At 43.9% G+C, this 17,504-nt stretch overlaps 2 long non-coding RNA genes across 2 annotated transcripts in view; one reads left to right on the top strand and one right to left on the bottom strand.

Moving 5' to 3' along the window:
- The window catches only part of LOC142568034 (uncharacterized), a 68,054-nt gene extending 67,164 nt beyond the window's left edge, over positions 1-890 (top strand). Inside the window, exon 3 of the long non-coding RNA XR_012825351.1 lies at positions 828-890. This is a non-coding gene — a long non-coding RNA (uncharacterized LOC142568034). The remainder of the gene's footprint in view (positions 1-827) is intronic.
- Positions 891-3,176: 2,286 nt separating this feature from the next.
- On the bottom strand, positions 3,177-11,017 carry LOC142568029 (uncharacterized). The gene is made up of 3 exons (XR_012825348.1): positions 10,640-11,017; positions 9,002-9,137; positions 3,177-3,942 (listed from the first exon to the last, which is right to left on the bottom strand). It is a non-coding gene; the product is annotated as an uncharacterized LOC142568029 (long non-coding RNA).
- Between the last annotated feature and the right edge of the window lie 6,487 nt (positions 11,018-17,504).

Below are 17,504 nucleotides of genomic sequence, written 5' to 3'. Positions count from 1 at the left end.
GGAGTGAAATTGCATAGGCAGGTACAATGCTCATACAGATATTATTTTATATAACGACGTGAGTGGTGTGTTATTTTCGGTTAATATAATCTAATTATTGCGCAGCAGTTCTTCTACAAGGGATACAAACTTCGGCAACGATGTGTTAGTCGTTATGCAGGGGTCCAGGTTATTCCATTCTCTTTTTGCAAGAAGAAAGAACGAATATCTAAGACAGTCAGTGCGAAATGCATATTCTTTAAGTGTTAGTGAATGCTTATGGCGGGAAGGTCTGGTGTCAGCTAGGGATATATACAACGAAGTATTTATTCGTAATGCATTGTGTATTAACTAGAACAATAATTTTAGTCTTGCTAGTTTGGCGCGTTTTCGCAGAGTAGGAATACAGGCTTGTTATAGCAGTTGGGTAGGTGAACCGCTATTCTTGTATTTGTTAAAGATGAATCTAATTGCCTTTCGCTGCGCTCCTAGTTTGTTCTAGGTGTTTGTTCTAGTTTGTTCTAGTCTTCTAGGTGCATCACGACTAAGAGCCGGGAGAGTTAATACATGGACGACTACGATTCAAACCGGCGAAAGAAACGCATGCAAAAGAAAAAAAAAGAGTGCACAGGACGGTACTGTAATCTTGGCATCGTCCTTCGTACTACTATAGTGTCTTGTGTATGCGCTTGTTTTTCGCCGATCTTCATCTCAGTTGACTTCTGGTCACATTGACGTCATACTTGTGAAACAAACAGGGAAGTGCGGCCATTTTCTGAAAGAGTGCATGCAAGCGAATTCACGCAGCTGCTGATGGCCCTCTTACACCATCCCCCCCCCCCCCGCAGCTCTCCGGGCAGCAGCGCCAGACGTGGCACGCACCGCGCGGTGACGTCATAGACCGACACCACAGCTCCAGGTGAGAGTGTACGCAAGGCACGTGCGACTCGCTCAGTCTGTCCGTGGTTCTGTGTGTGGAGTGCCCATCACCAACATTCTTCTTTGTTTGGTCTCACAATATTAGCCTTTAAGGAATTTTAACAATGGTGTGATATGTGCAACTTATTTATAGACACGTAATAAAGGTAGGGTAGCCAACCGTCTCACACTTTTTTTTCTACTGCATAGTAGTCAGTAAACCTTATTGGCTTAGAATGTCTGACCGCTCGTTTCCTCGGTACTTTTTTGTCTTTTGAAGGGCTGTCGTTAACGTAAAGGCTGTTGAATTTTTGTCGTCGTTCTAGTTCTATTGCAGACCCCAACCGTTCACAGTGCTTTAGACTCCATAGGTAATCAAGTTAGCTAGGCAAGGACTGAACGTTTCCGAATGTAAATGGTGCCACTGTAGAACCGAGAATTGTGCAACTGTCTTTCACATACAGACTGGCCGCTGACAAGGGTGAAAAATTCCTACAGGCCCCGTCATAATTTCGTCCACGCACCCCCCCCCCCCGCCGAAAGTTGGCAACCCCACACATATATTCCTAGGGGTGGGCAGCGCATATATTCCTACACTCTAAAAATTTTAACACCCTTAAGGGTGTAAATGACTTGTCCCATGGGTGACACCCTTTTTGGGTGTATTGCTACACCCCAAGCAACGGGATGCAAATTAACACCCCACAAAAGAAGGGGTGTTAATATGACGTCACCTCGACTATGGGTGTAAAACAAACACCCTTTCTATATGGGGTGTAACATAGACACCACCCTTTCAATATGGGTGTAGCATGGACAATACCCTTCCAAAAGGGTGTTATCCCTGCAAGTATTTTAGCGTTCACTACAGCCACGTAGTTAATGGGCAGACTAGCTGTTGTGAATGCTGCCTAGCCTTAGCTATGGTACTACCTTGTTCAGTATGAGCCAGAATCTGTGGGGCGTCCTCATATTGCGCTTCTGGTCCGTCATGTGGTAGCATAACGTGCGACCCTTTCAGGCAAACAATTTAAGGTTTCGCCATTGCAGCAAGGCACACAGGCCATGTTTTTCGTAATCTTCCTCTGCAGTGATAGTACACTGCCAGCAGGATGCAGAGCGCAATAACAATGCGCGCTGCACTAAGGACACAGGATCTCCCTCACCTTGGTGCACCAGTACTTATAACCCCGTGGAAACAGCACACAGCCAAAGGCATGGTTACATGCATTTCAGAAATAATTAAAAACCTCCACTTTTCTTGGTCCAAAATTTTCGCAACACCAGCTCGAACAGGAGGGAAAGACACCACAGCTCATTGTTGTAGCTCATATTGAATGCAATTGAGCGCAAGCAATGCATGGATTGGCGACGGTAACAAGTGCAGTACTACAGAAGCATACGTTTGCCTGTCAAGCAGTTTTTTGCCGTTTTAAGCACACATTTTATACCTCTATACATTAAAGTTGTCATTTATCTCCACGGGATGCTTCTACTAGTACTTTCACACATGACTTAAAGGCAGCACTGAAAGCCAAAGAACTAAGTGCTTCCACGCCGAATAATGTTTGAGCATTTACGAACAAAACAGCATGTGCAGCTGTGCATGCTGTTCAATATATAAGCATGCACTATTTCCTGAAATATATGTATGCTCCATTTACTGCCAGTGACCTGCTTATACCCAATAATTTAGTTTTTTTTTCACCATGTGCTTGCATTGAATATTCCACAGGCATTGTAAGTTGAGCTACCAGAATAACAATCAGCTAGTCTAAGGTTACCTAATTCAACAAAATCATTGTAAAATTTGTGACGAAATGTCAGAAGAAAAGTATTTATTTCATTAAAGAGAAATGGTTACATAATAATGTTTGCACATTTTAAATGTAAAAAGCAAAATAAGGAGTAAAACCATACAAAGACATAAGCACCAAATAATGGCACAGGCTTGCTCAATTAAATTTTAAGCAGAACAGTTTAAGTAACCTGACTACGAACTATCACGTTTTCATTCGAAAAGCACTGCATCTTATTATAAATCACAAAAATAACCGGTCACATAAGTAAGAACAAGTCTGAGTGCGTCTTTAACACAAGGATAGAAAGTTGGGCGAGTTGGTACAACAACATGATCTTGGATTGTAGCGCGAAGTGACACAGACTAGAAGCAGACAGGATGAGCGCTAACTCTCAACTAAATTTGTATTGAAACGAAGAAAACACGCATTATATATATATATATATGTATAGAGGTGACTGCAAAAAACCGCAGCACATCTAAATGAATATTGAATACATAGTAGTCACATGAAGACGACAAACAAAAGCAATCAGCCATCAACTGCGTGGCAAATCTCAAATCTGAGTGCAAGCTATTCTCTTATCAAGTATACCTGTAGGCATTGCGACCAGTGTGCTCCCAAGATGTATGAGGCATTAGTCATTGCAGAGTTGTAAGGACATGACAATCCTAGGATGATTATGTCCTTGAGGCTTTTTTCCCCACTTTCCATCTTTTGAAACGTGCATACTTTAGTCATGAAAACAAAAATGCTACAACTGGCGTGTGATAAGTTGTGCGTCTTATTTCCTAGCAGCTCATTGAAACGAGCCACGATGACAAATTACAATGCCGTTACCTTATCAGACATTCAAATTTCTTAAACACAAACAAAACCAGATAGGCATTAGAGTGAGCATCACTTAAATACATTACACTGGTTTAAAGTTATTGCACCACTTTGTGCCAGGTAAAAATGTTAGAAATATCAAAAATGTTAACATTCTACGGCCAAGCGTGAAAACTAAATAAAAAAATCATTAAACTTTCTTAAACGGGTACAGGAGCTTTACAACTGGCCGTCTTGGTGATGGACACGCAGATAGATGAGCAGCCATTCCACTGAGACGAGAATGTTGAGGGCTTCGCATGGAAGTCTGCGAGACACTGCAGAGTAGTTCTTGGTCCACATGAAGGCGGTTGCTTGCATACACATCTGGGCCACCATACTGAATGCATGGTGTTACCGGAACCTTTTCCCCCTGCATTGTGGTAAAAAAGCATGGTTAAGTTTATACGATATTTAATATGCAAAAAAATGTGAGCCATGCAGCCAGGACACTAGGTAGAGAAGTGAACATGAAGACGAAAAACATGAAAAATTTCATTAAATTGTTTTATTAGATAAAATTTTTATACTATGTGTCATTCATTATGAGGGTTCAAAACCGCAACATACTTAATATATAAGCAGGTAGAATTATCAGCTTGGTCAGTTTGCACAAGCTCGTTTGAGGCAAGAAATCGAGTTTCACAAACACAACCTCAACATTCTTGATTGAAAAAGGAACACCTCAGATAACATGCAGTCCTGTGAGTGGGAATTGCACAGTTCAAGAAAAACAAATTAAAACTCACAGACCGAAAGCGAATTAATTGATAGGTTTTAGTAGCACAAGGGCATCTTTGGCCAATGAGCGCCAAGTCTATACTGCAAAAGATAAACTTAGTGCATCTTTACAAAGCAAATATATAAAGATGACTAATGCCTCTCTGCACTACAGTTGCTTTGCTCTAGCGAGCAGTCATTTTAATGCATGCACACGTACATACACACGCTACACCCAAGTGTAACAGCTGCAGAATTAAAATTGGGCAGCAACAAAGTCGCAACCTTTAACCATTGATCCCAAGCTGTACTAGTGACTGGAGGCAGTACCAATATCGCCAATGACGAGTCGCACTCTTTCTGCCCGATGTTACACTGCTCTTATTGTCAAAGATGAGTTACAGTCGGCATTGAGGGAAAGCTGCCCGGAAGAGCAGCTCCTATTTTTGTGTTATTTCTAACCAGAGACCAATGAAGTACTATATTTTTAGAATGAGAATGACACCGAAAAATTAAGTACGTAAAAAATTTGGTACATTTCTCCGGAATTAACTTGGGGGTTAACGGTAAAGAGGCAATCCAGAAACTAGAACAAGTTTTGACATGTTTGCTACCAGTGAATGCTAGAAAATATGTTGGCATTCTGTAGTTTTGTCCAACAATGCAAAAGGGATTCTTAATAACTGAGGAAATAAATGGAAAAGTATCATGAAGTATATTTCGTGAATGTAATGCAGAATCACCCAGCTTCTGTTACTATATAATCTCCACTTGAATAACCTGCACTTTCTGAACTAGTTCAGGAGGTGCTGCATTTCACTACTCATTCCACCAGTTCAACGTGGCAGCAACTGCATGTTGTGATTTGTTTTACTTAGTGCAGGCTTTGTACAGGGCGAGTTCACAGCATTCCCTGCACTTGGCCGAAAGGTAGTGCATGTTTACGCAGCAGGTGTGGTGCCGCTTCTGCACGAGCAAGGTGCAGAAATAAGAGTTTCATACAATAATTACTAGAGGGAACTCTGACGTTAGTGTCCATAGGAGATCAAACAAGAACGGCTGTACCAGCATGGTAATTATGGGAAGTACATGGATTTGCCTAAACTTCGTCTGTTTGGCTTCAAACGGCTTTGTGACTTTGTAAACTAGTCATTTTCAACAATATACTGTGTAATAAATAAATAAACATTAAAATCGTCCGACGACAGGATTCAAACACAGGAACTCTAGAACAGAAGTCTGATATTGAAACCATTAGGCCACGGAGGCATGTAACGACAAGCGAGTGCAACGCCCTGATGAATTTATCGCGGGCATACCAGTGCCTTGAGACGCTTGGCGCCTTTCGATTTGGCCACCTGGACAAGCTCAATCGTTGCAATTAATAGCAATTGCGCGTGTTGGCGCCGTCTTCTGCACTTCGAAGAGTATAGACTGCGCTGAAATTTACAACAATAAGATTTATATAGCGTATAATATACGAAGCCACAAGAACGTCTGAATTCACAAGCACGAATATCAGACAAATCCATGTGCTTCCCATCATTCCCATGGTGGTACGACTCCAGCACCAGAGTTCCCTCTAGTAATTACTGTAAGAAACTATGGCAGAAACAGGAGTAATAAACTAAGTTTTGCTGTCCCATAAATCTTACTGGTCATTAATTCCAAGTTTTAGTGAAGTCACATGTCTAGAAGGCAATTGTGGTATTTTGCATAAACATTGCAAAGCCAACTGTGATGAATGTTCACTATGGTAAATTGTTTATGATCGAGTAGCATAGACTACTGAAGCAATCTCTGGAAGGCAAGTCAAGTAATTTTCTTATTAGCAGCCTTTAAGCAGCATTCGAGCATATGACACATGCACCTCAGATATGCAGATAATATTTCCTTGACTCAGCAAGAAGCTATGCTTCATGTTCCACGAGGCTACTTCTATCAAAGCAGTATTGGTGCTCTCTAAAAACAATGCCAATGCAGATGATCCAAATATTTTTCAGGGGCAACAGTTATGCCTGAAATCATGCTAGATTAGTTTTTTTAAACACATGCTCACACCATGTTAGAAGTGCTTCTTAAAATCCTCCTATTTATTAGACTAGTCATATATCTGTACACAAAGGCTACTAATTAGGTCCCATGCTATATAATCATCTTAACAAAAACTTCACTTAGTATTACACATGCTGTGATAAGATTTGAGACCACATTGAGATGCTGAACAAGGTGAATTCATTAGTTTTAAAATGAAGCTCCTGTTCTTCCAAACGAGAAGAAAGGATACTGAGGGTCAAAATTTTTCTGAATCACAGCTGGAAGATGCCAGGGAAGGCACATGGAAACTTATTTGTAATTTTCTATTTAAATGTAGAAATGATAAAGGGAAATGAAAATCGTCAAAAAAACACAACCAGGCATGGGGGGAGAACGAACCTACAGCCTTTGCATTAGGCATGCGATGCACTAACCACTGCGCCACCGATGCAGCATTCAACCATCCACAATGGCCCCTCAGATTGTCGACGCTCGAACACGGCCGTAGTACCACAGTGGTTAGTATATCACATGCGTAATGTGAACGTTATGGGTCCGTTCCCCACCCACAGGTGGATATCTTTTAATCCACATTCACTTACCTAGAATTTATCATTTCTACACTTCATATAAAAAACTTAAAACATGTTCCTGTATGCTTTCCTTGGCCTCATTATCTGCTGGCTTCTTCCAGTTCTGCTACTTCCAACACTTATACATATTCTAATCTGGTAAGTAAACAGTTTTGCATGATGCTGGAATGCAATATAAAACATTATTGCAGGGCCGTGTTATGTAGAATGCCTTACATTGCCCAGGCAAGGTGTATTACTGTCAATCTGAAAAAAAAAAATTCCCACACAAGGCAGAAATGCTGTGTACTGCTGTGTGCAACAGGGTTTAACGAAAACAACTTGTTCAGAAATAAAGCCACCAAACAACGAGGAACTATGAAAACTAGATGAAAATTTGTGCAGTTGCATGTTAAAAATTTAGCACAGCAACAGATGAAGACAAAATGAAGGAAGCGCGAAGATGGTTTATTTTGGACACACGAGGCAATATACTTGAAAGATGCATATGAGCTTACACGTGGAGAAATATTGTTTATGTAGCAGCTAAACTACGAACAGGCCTAGAGCACACTCATACAAGCTGTCGAGCATGTAAATCTTATCATGCCCCTAAGTCATAGAAACATGGCTGTTTCTCATGATTCGCTACACATGGCTGGCTCACACAACTTAGCCACTTCTATATATGCCTTGGAATTACCAGGTGGTCTGTATGACATGTGCAAGCTTTAAATATGTACAAGTGCCACGTAGCTGGACAGCACCAAGGTAATGTCGTTTGCCATCGTTTTGAGGAAGTGAAACCAATTCTTGCATTTTCCCTAATTAGGTAATTAGTTATTAACAATTATTTAACTGCTCAAATATTTTATTCAAAGCAAAAGTGTCAGTGCGAAAATTGTAGAGCATCCTGCAAAATTCCCAATCCAGCTTTCTACTGCTCAGTAGGTGCAACAAATTTTTTTTTTCAAGCCTGAAAGAAGTCAGTGAACACATGCAAGAAGTGCCGTGCAACTAACCGCTCGTGCACCTGAACACCATTTGGCTCCTCCTTTCATGCTTGAAAAAAACTTTTTGAAAAGAATATTTTAGAAATTGATTAATTATTATTGACTATGTTTTAGGCAAAATGCATGAAATAGTGTGACTGCCACTTCCATTTTCGGCGACATGAATTGACTCCATTTGCATGTCCAAATCCAGCTATACATGGTGCGTGTTTTGAGCTGGTTCTGTAATTTAGGCTGGTTTTGACAAATTGAAGCTTCGCACCCTAATAATGGAGTCAGCCTAAAAAGAAATTGGTACATAAACGGTCGCTGTCAGTACTCCATACTCCTTTAACTTAGTGCAAAGTGCTTGTGAGCCAAGAAGTTGGTAGTTCTAAGCAGTATTTCTCATTTTGACCTGGTGTTATATCCCACTTACTATGATGCCATGCTGCTCAGTCATGCTGGTCCCAGCTTCAATCTAGGCCATGGCAGCTGCCCTCCAATGAGGGTAAAATGCAATACCGCTTATGCACTTAGATTCAGGTGTACATTAAAGAAGCCAGGTTCCCAAAACTTTAGGTTTGGAATGTAAAAGCCCATAATTCAATTTTAAAATCTAAAGGTGCTTTATTAGGAGCAGGGGCATCATTTTGAGCTTTTACTGCACTGCCATGGCACCAAGAAGCTCCAAGTAAATAAAAACAATTTCTTAGACAATGTACATATCTTGCAAACATTTACAAACACTTCTCTGCATGCACCTCTGTTGCTGTTATATTTGGATCCATATGCCAAGGCGGGTTATGATGTTAGAACAGGTTTCAAACTTTTTTTTACCGCTTTAAAGTTGTTGGTTATTTTACATCTCACTGTGTGTTGAACGCACATTTCAGTGCATCAATTTCTTCAGAAAGTGCACTCCTCTTTATTTATTTGTGCATGCAAAAAGGGTTCAGAAGAACTGCTTTCTGAAGGTCTGTATAATAAGCAAAAAACAATTCTATGTAGGCTACACAAAGAGAAAGGATTGGTTTGTAAATATGTTATTTAGTTCTTAAAAAAAGAGGCAGCTGTCAGTATTCTGTTCCAAAGTAAAAATTGCCCCTACCTGGCTCTGCTTAATTTTCCGATATTGATGGTCCATTCGGGGGCACTCAACTGATAGGCTGCACTTTGGCGATGTCGGGTGTGCTGTCACCAGGCCCAAGGTCGATCGACATCCTCACCAAAGTCGAGTCCAAACGCTATAAAAGAAATATCTCATCATTTTGCTATCAGTTTTGTCATCTTGCGTGTTTCACACACGGCCGTCAGTGAAATATTTCGTCACTTGGATACTAAAAGAAATTCAAGCATTTTCTGGCAGCCAAGCTGATGATGATGATGTGTGGTGTTTTATGGCGCAAGGGCCAGGTTTGGCCAAAGAGCGCCATGACAAGTGGTAATGCTGATGTATTATGGAAGATGTGACTTGGCTGTAAACTGGCCTAAAAATTGTCGCTGTAAAGTGCGTAAAATCTACGTGCTATAAAATTATGGCGATGACTAATGACGAATACTATTAAGATTAAAATCCATCGTGGAAGAATGATGCAAAATACAAGATATATAGGATGGTAAAATTACTTGGAGCACTGCTGCCTCGCCAGAGCCCTTGAAACAGAAGGGCCTAGAGGCATGTGCTATACGAAAGAGCTATCACAGCGGCATCCTCTGAAGAGAGGGCGGCAGTCAAGCTGAATACACAGTAAATGGAGAACATTAAAGAGCAAATGCAGTTGTCACATTAGATTTATCAAGTACATCAGAAATGGAAAATAAATCAGTGATACTGTGTCTGTTGGCTTTGAATGCAGGAAATGTAAAAACAGGACCTTGCAGCCACGCCACTTTGAATTTCCCGCGTTTGCTACACCTCACAAGTTTGGCATCGTCCGGTACTCGGGGATAGTAACCGCTTAAAATCAAGATGAACGAGCGTCGGCATAAATTAACAGGATACTTAACCGGGCAATATTGGCGCATAAAACAACTCACGTAGCGAAGCTACTGTCAATTACCCGATGACGCATCTGCGGGCGGTGCGGTTTGGGCGAACAATTCAAAAAGGAATGAGAGTTTCACTTGTTTCACGCCTACTAAGCTAAGACAGAATTTGAGTTTCTTACTAAACTATACTGGATATTTACGCTCCGAATAAAACGCTGGAAATTTTGCTACGTCACATTGCATACGTATGAGTGAGGAAATTGCTTTTATTGTGTTCTGCCCAGACGGCATGCAGCAGCTACCACTCTCATGCAACAAAAGCATGAAAGTGGTACTTGTGACACCGAAAACAAGCACATACAGCGCCAACGTTACGCCCCTTGGAGTTGGAACTAAGCACGATAAAGCCAGTTAGTTTTCTAGCTTTCATAACGCCATGAATACGACCAAACATCGAGCGAAACAACTCTCTGCTCTCGAAAATTATTACCGCTTCCATTTATATACCTATCGCTGCCACAAGCAAAAGTCAATGGGCTAGCTGTCCAAAAGCCGCAGATTAGACTGACAGCAACATATTACGGTAACGTAAAACAATTTCCACGCTGACTTGGCAGCCGCGGTGAGCTCTAAGTGCCAAAGTTCTCGTTTGCCGCTCGAAATTCACACCATGATGACGGGCACTGCATCTTTCACATGCAATATTGCACGCTTTGCTCCGGAGCTCAATAGGAGGGCGAAACGCATTTGCACGTACCTGAAATCCGCATGCCGGGAACCCGTCGACGCTTCCGAGAACGGGGCGCACAGCCATACACCCGTACGGCGGCTTGACTTGGACGTGAGACACTTCTATCAAACATTTCACATGCGACATGTTTCACACCGATTGCGCGAGCACCAGAAAATGACGCAGGCCCCATTGCGACGCCGAGCAGACATGCAGCCACCGATGAGCTGTGTGCGCGGATTGCAGAGAACAAAGCCATACAAAACGTTAGGCGCGAGAAGATGGCGGCTCTCGTTGCGGAGACGAAGCGGACGAAGCAATGACGCGCGAATGAATGTTGCCAACTGTTGGTTCCGCGTTATGCCGGCGGTGGTGGCTTTAGTGGCGTGTGTTGCGGCTGTCTAATTTTTTATTTCTTTCCCCCAAACAGTATAGCTAAGATCAGTTCTTTGTTTCAATTTTTAGTTGTGTCGTTTGGCATTATCTTTGTCTTTTTATGCTATTAAGAGGCCAATTATGGCCTCTCAGGTTCGCGCGAGCCAGCTTCGCGCGCAAATCTCAGAGGCCACAAGACAACTCGTTAGAAAATGCCGTTATTGTCGTTGTTAACGTTTCATCATCCTTTCTTCAACTGAGATAGAAAGGTAGTGTCCCTTTTCCCGGGGTTGGGAGGGGGCGATCAAGACGGCATCGCTTAGCGGGGGGCGGGGGAGTAGGTTGGTGTTGGTTCTTATCGCGAAATTCGCGAACCCTGCGATTTTTTTTTATAACGTAAGCATTTCTATACTTCCCCAACAAGAAAAACCATCCGTCCGTCAGTCCGTACCGCACGATATCTTTCAAAATAGAACCCGCAGCAGTGAGGGAATTCACCTTCGTGCTAGCTCTCGCTTCAACGCGCCCGAAGCGGCGAGAACACTGCGCTCACGAAGCTTTCAGCTTATGCCGCACTATGCGCTTTTCGCAGATCACTTTCAAGATAGGTGTACGCGCGTCTGTTTTCAAAGCGAAGTAAACGGTGAGAACACAGCGCGTGAAGTTTTCAGCAGTGGGCACACTCTGTCCACAATGCAGTTCGCTTTCAAGATACGGTTCGCGCGGCCGTGCCACAAGCAGCCGCCGCCGGAGAACGGTTGATAATGGTTCGTCGCGGATGAGGAGGGCTAAAAAGCGATAACGGCTCAAAACGAACGGAACGTCACCAGCGCGCCTGGCCCCGCCAGCTGCAGTACTTCGCTTGCGCCGCCGACCAGAGCAGCTCGTGTCGCCGCAGCGCTGTCGCTTATACTTGTCGCATCAAGTCTCATAACATTGATAACGACATGGACTGCGTGTAGATGAGGAAGAGTCACAATGCTTACGCACACTCAGACAAATCCGAGAGGAGTTCCTGTGTGATTTTTTTTACCGGAAATGTACAGCCAGCGGTGGGACCCAGAGTTGACAATGCCTGTAAGAGGGGTGCAAAGCTTTTTTTTTTTGTGAGAGTCTTGCCCAGCTCCCAAAGATCTGCTCAAGCTAAGACTTGCTGATGGCTGTATGTGTGTTTATTATTGTCGCATGCCCTCGAACCGCCACGAATCCTACAGTGTAATGACAGTAAAGCAGTATTCACGGCCAAAGGGAAATGCAGCCGGTAATTTTGCTGCTTAAGGTTTGCGGCCCGGCGGCAGCTGCCCTCCCGTCCCCCGTTTCCGTTGACAAGTTAGGGGGAGGGGTCTAGAGCAATGTTAAACCTCTCTCCCCACAGTGGCGTAACCAGAAATTTTTTTCGTGTGAGGGGGGGGGGGGGTTCCAATTGACCGTGGAGGGTGAAGGAGCGGGGCCATTGCCATAGCAGCAAAAATTTTACTGTTAGTTAGTGTTACAAGTGCCCGGCGTGCCCCACTTGGCTACGCCGCTACTAGCCCCTCCCCCCCTCCCCCCGCGATCGACGTAAATCGAGCTATCAGAACGCGCATCACACGCATGCATGACATAACATGAATGACATGCCGCGAAGCGGGCATGGATGTCGTCACATCATCATCATCATCAGCTTATTTTGATGTCCATCGCAGAAGGCAAGCTTCTCCAGCGATCTCCAATACCCCTGTCTTGTGCCAACTGGTTCCACGTGTCCTCAAGTTTCCTAAATTCATCACGTCCACATTATTCTCTGCCGTCCTCGACTGTGCTTCCCTTCTCTTAGCACCCATTCTGCGACTCCAATAGACCAGCAGTTCTCTCCCTTACGCATTGCAATGTCTGCCCAGCACGACTTCTTCCTCTGAATGTCAACCAGAATATCAGCTATCCCCATTCGCTCTCTAATCCACATCGCTGTCTTCCAGTCTATTATCATCATGCCTAATAATTTTCATTCCATCGCTCGTTGCGCGGTCCTCAACGTCTTCCCAAGCTTCTTTGGTAACTTCCAAGTTTCGGCCCCATACGTTAGTAACGGTAAAAAGCCATGGTTAGCAGTAAGCTCCCTGGTCATGATTTAGTAATGCCTGCCGTAAGCTCTCCAGCTGTTTTATTTTTGTTAATTTCCTTGATCAGAGGCCCCTGCGAGTAATTAACCTCAATAAACGTATTTCTGCGCAGGTTCTAGAGGCTGACTGCCGACCATGACATTCGTTCTCTCGCCAGACTGCGGAACATTACTTTTCTCTTCTGCATACTAACTCTCAATCATCCTTACACTTTCTTCGACAAGTTCCTCAAACGTTTGTTGCAAATAGTCTGCAGCGTTGCTGAGTATACCAATGTCATCTACAAACCGTAAGTTGGTGAGCTATTTACCGTTAGCCGTTACTCCTAACCATTCCCAGTCTAACTGGTTGCACACCTTTAAGTATTCAGTGATAGCATTGTAAATATTTTGCTATTGATCACATGAATCCTCTTGCAGATATCTGGCTATGCAAAGTCTGCGCGTTAGTGTCATCCGTTCGATATCAACATTCGTGGGAAACTTCATTTTTGACCACTGTTCGGAGCCAGTGCGCTGCTGCCTAGGTGCCCCGATCTAATCATTCCAGCTGCCTGATTCAAGCGCAGGTAGCGCGCGTTTCATGTATAGCCAATATCAACGCCTTAACTGGCAATGTTCGTTTAGCATATACTGTAAGCTTGTTCACTTACACCCTTATAATTAGGGTGTAAATTAGAAAGACTGGGGTGTTCCAAGGGTGTTTTCTTGTTGAACACGCTTTTCCGTTAAGAAAGGGTGTTTGAAGGGTGTTTACAAGGGTGAAAAGATGAATACACCCGCATTACACCCATAAGGGTGTGAAAATTTTAAGAGTGTAGGGGCTCAGTTTGCATGAAGTAGGCTTGCACAATCTCGTGGTTGATTTGATTTATATTTTTATACAATATTTCGTTTTTTCGAACAAAGGTTTGCATGGGCAATTTCGACATTGCGCGGGCATATTCGAGCCTGTTGCATTCCTGATCGCACCTTGGTGCTCCCTAAGGCGGACGTTAAAGCAGCGTCTCGTCTGCACTGTTAAGAACGGCCAGCTGCAGTGCAAGTTTGCCAGCCATTTACGCCAGCGGTGGCAACCTCATCTTGGAACGCCGCCACCAACCTCTAGCCATGGCGTGACTAAGTGGACTTTGTGTCGGGAACAATACGCACGTCCTCCACTTGCCGTCGCTTCAGCTAGGATGCGTTCGACGAAGCAGGCTTTGTGCTGAAACCGCCACCGTTACGCTCTAGCCTCGTCGCCGTTGTCACGGAATGAGTTCGGCGGGCGCCGACCAAGGCGCAAGGCAATGTGCTACTCGGCAGTGCTACCCGGGTAGGCTCCGAGTTCTACGAAGCCCCTCTGACGTCAGCTCCGGACCATGCTACCTGTGGGTGTGTGCGTGTGTGCGTGCGTGTGTTTGTGCGTGTGCGTGTGCAAGCCGTCCCGGGGAGAGGCGGCGTGTTTTCAATGACTAGACGAACGTTTCTGTCCCCTTGGAATCAAGCGGGGGGGGGGGGGGCGAGTGCGTATAAGCCGCTGTTGTGCGGATGATCCACACACTTTCTTAAGCGGTCATGTTACACTGAGACCATCTGTCAAGCAGTCGTGTTAGACTGACGTACTTTCTCTCGCAGTCATGCTAGACTGAGGAACTGCATGTAAATAATGTATGTAAACCCATATTCCTCGTTCTCGATGAGAAGCAGTCCTTCCCTTCATCAACGTCCTCAGCGTGGATAAGTTGGACGACGGCATGGGCCAGCTGCGTTCTAATTCATGCCGGACTCCAATCTTGACAACGGATCACGAGCGATGGGATTGAGCCCCCAATCCTGACAGCACGAAGTACTTTTTGCTGCGCGAAAGTGGAATGACGTAGACCATTCCTAGCGAGCATGCCATGAGCTTCCCCGTGTGTTTGACGCTCACTTGGCCTTGGACGCCTGTTTAGGTCTATTGACACGATTGCAAATCTTCGTTAATGAGTTTTTAGCTGAAAAAACGACTTGAACACCAAATTTCACGGCTGTCTATTTTTAACCTAAGCCCCATTTAATATACATAAGGGACGGCTGCAAACTCGTTTACCGTTTCGATCTGTTTCCGAGGTGCTTTTCTTTTATTATTTCCTTCACTAGCCCTTCGCATAGTGATACCGACAATACATTTTGGAAAACCGGCCCTCTCTTGACGATTAAGCTATTTCGAAACGCTCATATTGGTGAGGTGGTGGCATGACTTTCTAAGTACGGAACCTAAACAGGCCAAAGCAGTGCATCTTTTCACTAGTTTTGAGTGTTCCGACGCGTAGATTGGAATTGGTTTCCTTGTCTTGGGGTTATATTGCCAACAAATATGTTGTGCTGTTAATCTTAACTGTAAATGCCAAAATTGAATTTCAGTATAAATCGGCACTTCATTAGTAAATCTGAGACCCATTCGTTTTTTATCATAGGCTGCGAGAATAACGTCAATATCTTTGGAACTTGTTTGAGAGCGGATAACTATCAAGTAGTAATCAACAAACCTAAAGCACTTAATGATTGTTCTGCCAAGACGCTTTCGAGCGCCATACACACATGGCTGGCAGACACGGCTATATGTGTCGCAGTGCCTTGTTCATGTCCTCTTAGTAAATTTAATCAGTGTGCTACAGTATTATTTAGCTATACTTTAACCATCACTGTTTTTAGGACAGAACGCAAACAGCAACGCCGATCACGACATTCGGTGACTGACGCCCGTGTTCAGACCAGCATGTACCGGAAGTTTCGTTAACATTTCCTGAGGAGCCGAGTATTAGAAAGCTTGTGGCCCTCAGAAAAGCTTTATGCCTGCAGATAAGGGTGTGTAATCACGAAATGCAATAAAAACTCGCACTGTTATGGTAAGTGGTGCTTCACGTGCCACCACTGGTGCTCGTAATTACGTATGAATGGAATTCAATTCAATTTGACGGAACAGTTCTTCGGAAAACCGCAAGGTGGACAGAATTAAGTAATGAATTAAGGAAAAATGAGGCATCCACCCATTCGTAGCAATTGCTACAAAAGGAGCCAATAGGGGATTCTAGGAAGAAAAGCCTCGCTGGTAATGAAAAATTCGTCCTGGTCCGGGACTTGAACCCGGGACCACGGCCTTTCCGGGGCAGCCGCTGTACCATCTGAGCTAACCAGACTAACCAATTTTTCTTCAACTGCGAGGCTTTTCTTTCTTGGAGACCGTATTGGTTTCCGTTGTAGCAATTGCTACGAATGGGTGGATGTCTCATTTTCCCTTAATTCATCAATTCAGATTGTTTTGAGTTTTGGGGCGCAATTTTGCAAATGCTTTCTGGGCGAACAACTGGGGCCTGGAGCTTGACGGGGGCTCGGAAAACAGAATTAAGGGGAGAATACCTGTGCACAATGGGACATGCATCAAACTTGCTCCTTTTGTGCACAGCATTTTTCTAGATAATTATGACACATCAGGGTTTTATTTCAACCTATGTGGTTTGAGAGACACTAGTGGGCGAGGAAATTTCTTTGAAAGTATTATATCGCCAATATTCAGCAGCAGATAAAAACGCTTCAAGAAAGTGCACCATATTGTTGTTTGAATTACATCAGTTTAGAGCGCTCAAAAAGTTTAATCACAACAATGGCAAAAGCAAATAAATTTACCTCACCCAGTGCACTCTGAGGAACATCTGTGCAAATTTTGATCGCTGTACGACAACTGCACGGAGAACAAATTGGGTGCACAAACTCGAAAAGCAGTCGCATACGCCGTTGTAAGAAAAACGCAATAGAACATTTCTTTTGAGGCAGATTACAAAATTATCACTTAATACCGATGAAACCTGGTGGCCATGTAGTTAAAATGTGTCCAAGCACACCGCTTCTCCAGAGTTGGCTTCGCTAAATCTAGGACACCCCAAAGCCTCGACAGCTCATCATGAGCAGCGGCAGTCGCTTGTGCAGGCAGCGAACGCATTTTTTGCGCAAAACTCTCCAGGGCAATTTCACTGCGCTAATCCGGGTCGCAGTGAGCCTGGCCAGCTGATGTATGAATGTGCAACTGCCGCAGAACACGTCCTATTTGCACACATGAGGTCGAGCAGAGAGCAAGGCTCTTGTGCTTCCGCAGGTAGTACGGGCATCACACGATATATTTTCGCTCGCGGTGAAGCCCGGTCGGGATCGAATTTCCCGATCGCGATTGACTAACAGCGCAAGCTGCAAAAAAGAGGTAATCGTGGTTTGAGAAATCCAATCCTGACCGTGCTTGAGTGCAATCGTGAATGCAGCCGGTCACACCAGTTTAAAAAGGAAAGCTCGCGCTTTCCGCACGTAGCACACACTGATCCTGCTAACAAGTTGCTTCAGTGTTTCGACTTTGCAGACGACTGCACTAACACCACCCCCGCACAAATCGATAAATTTAACCCC

Source organism: Dermacentor variabilis, unplaced genomic scaffold, assembly GCF_050947875.1.
Source record: "Dermacentor variabilis isolate Ectoservices unplaced genomic scaffold, ASM5094787v1 scaffold_16, whole genome shotgun sequence".
Classification (NCBI taxonomy): domain Eukaryota; kingdom Metazoa; phylum Arthropoda; class Arachnida; order Ixodida; family Ixodidae; genus Dermacentor; species Dermacentor variabilis.
The sequence above is the reverse complement of the archived record's forward strand: the minus strand, read 5'-3'. Positions and strand labels throughout refer to the sequence as shown.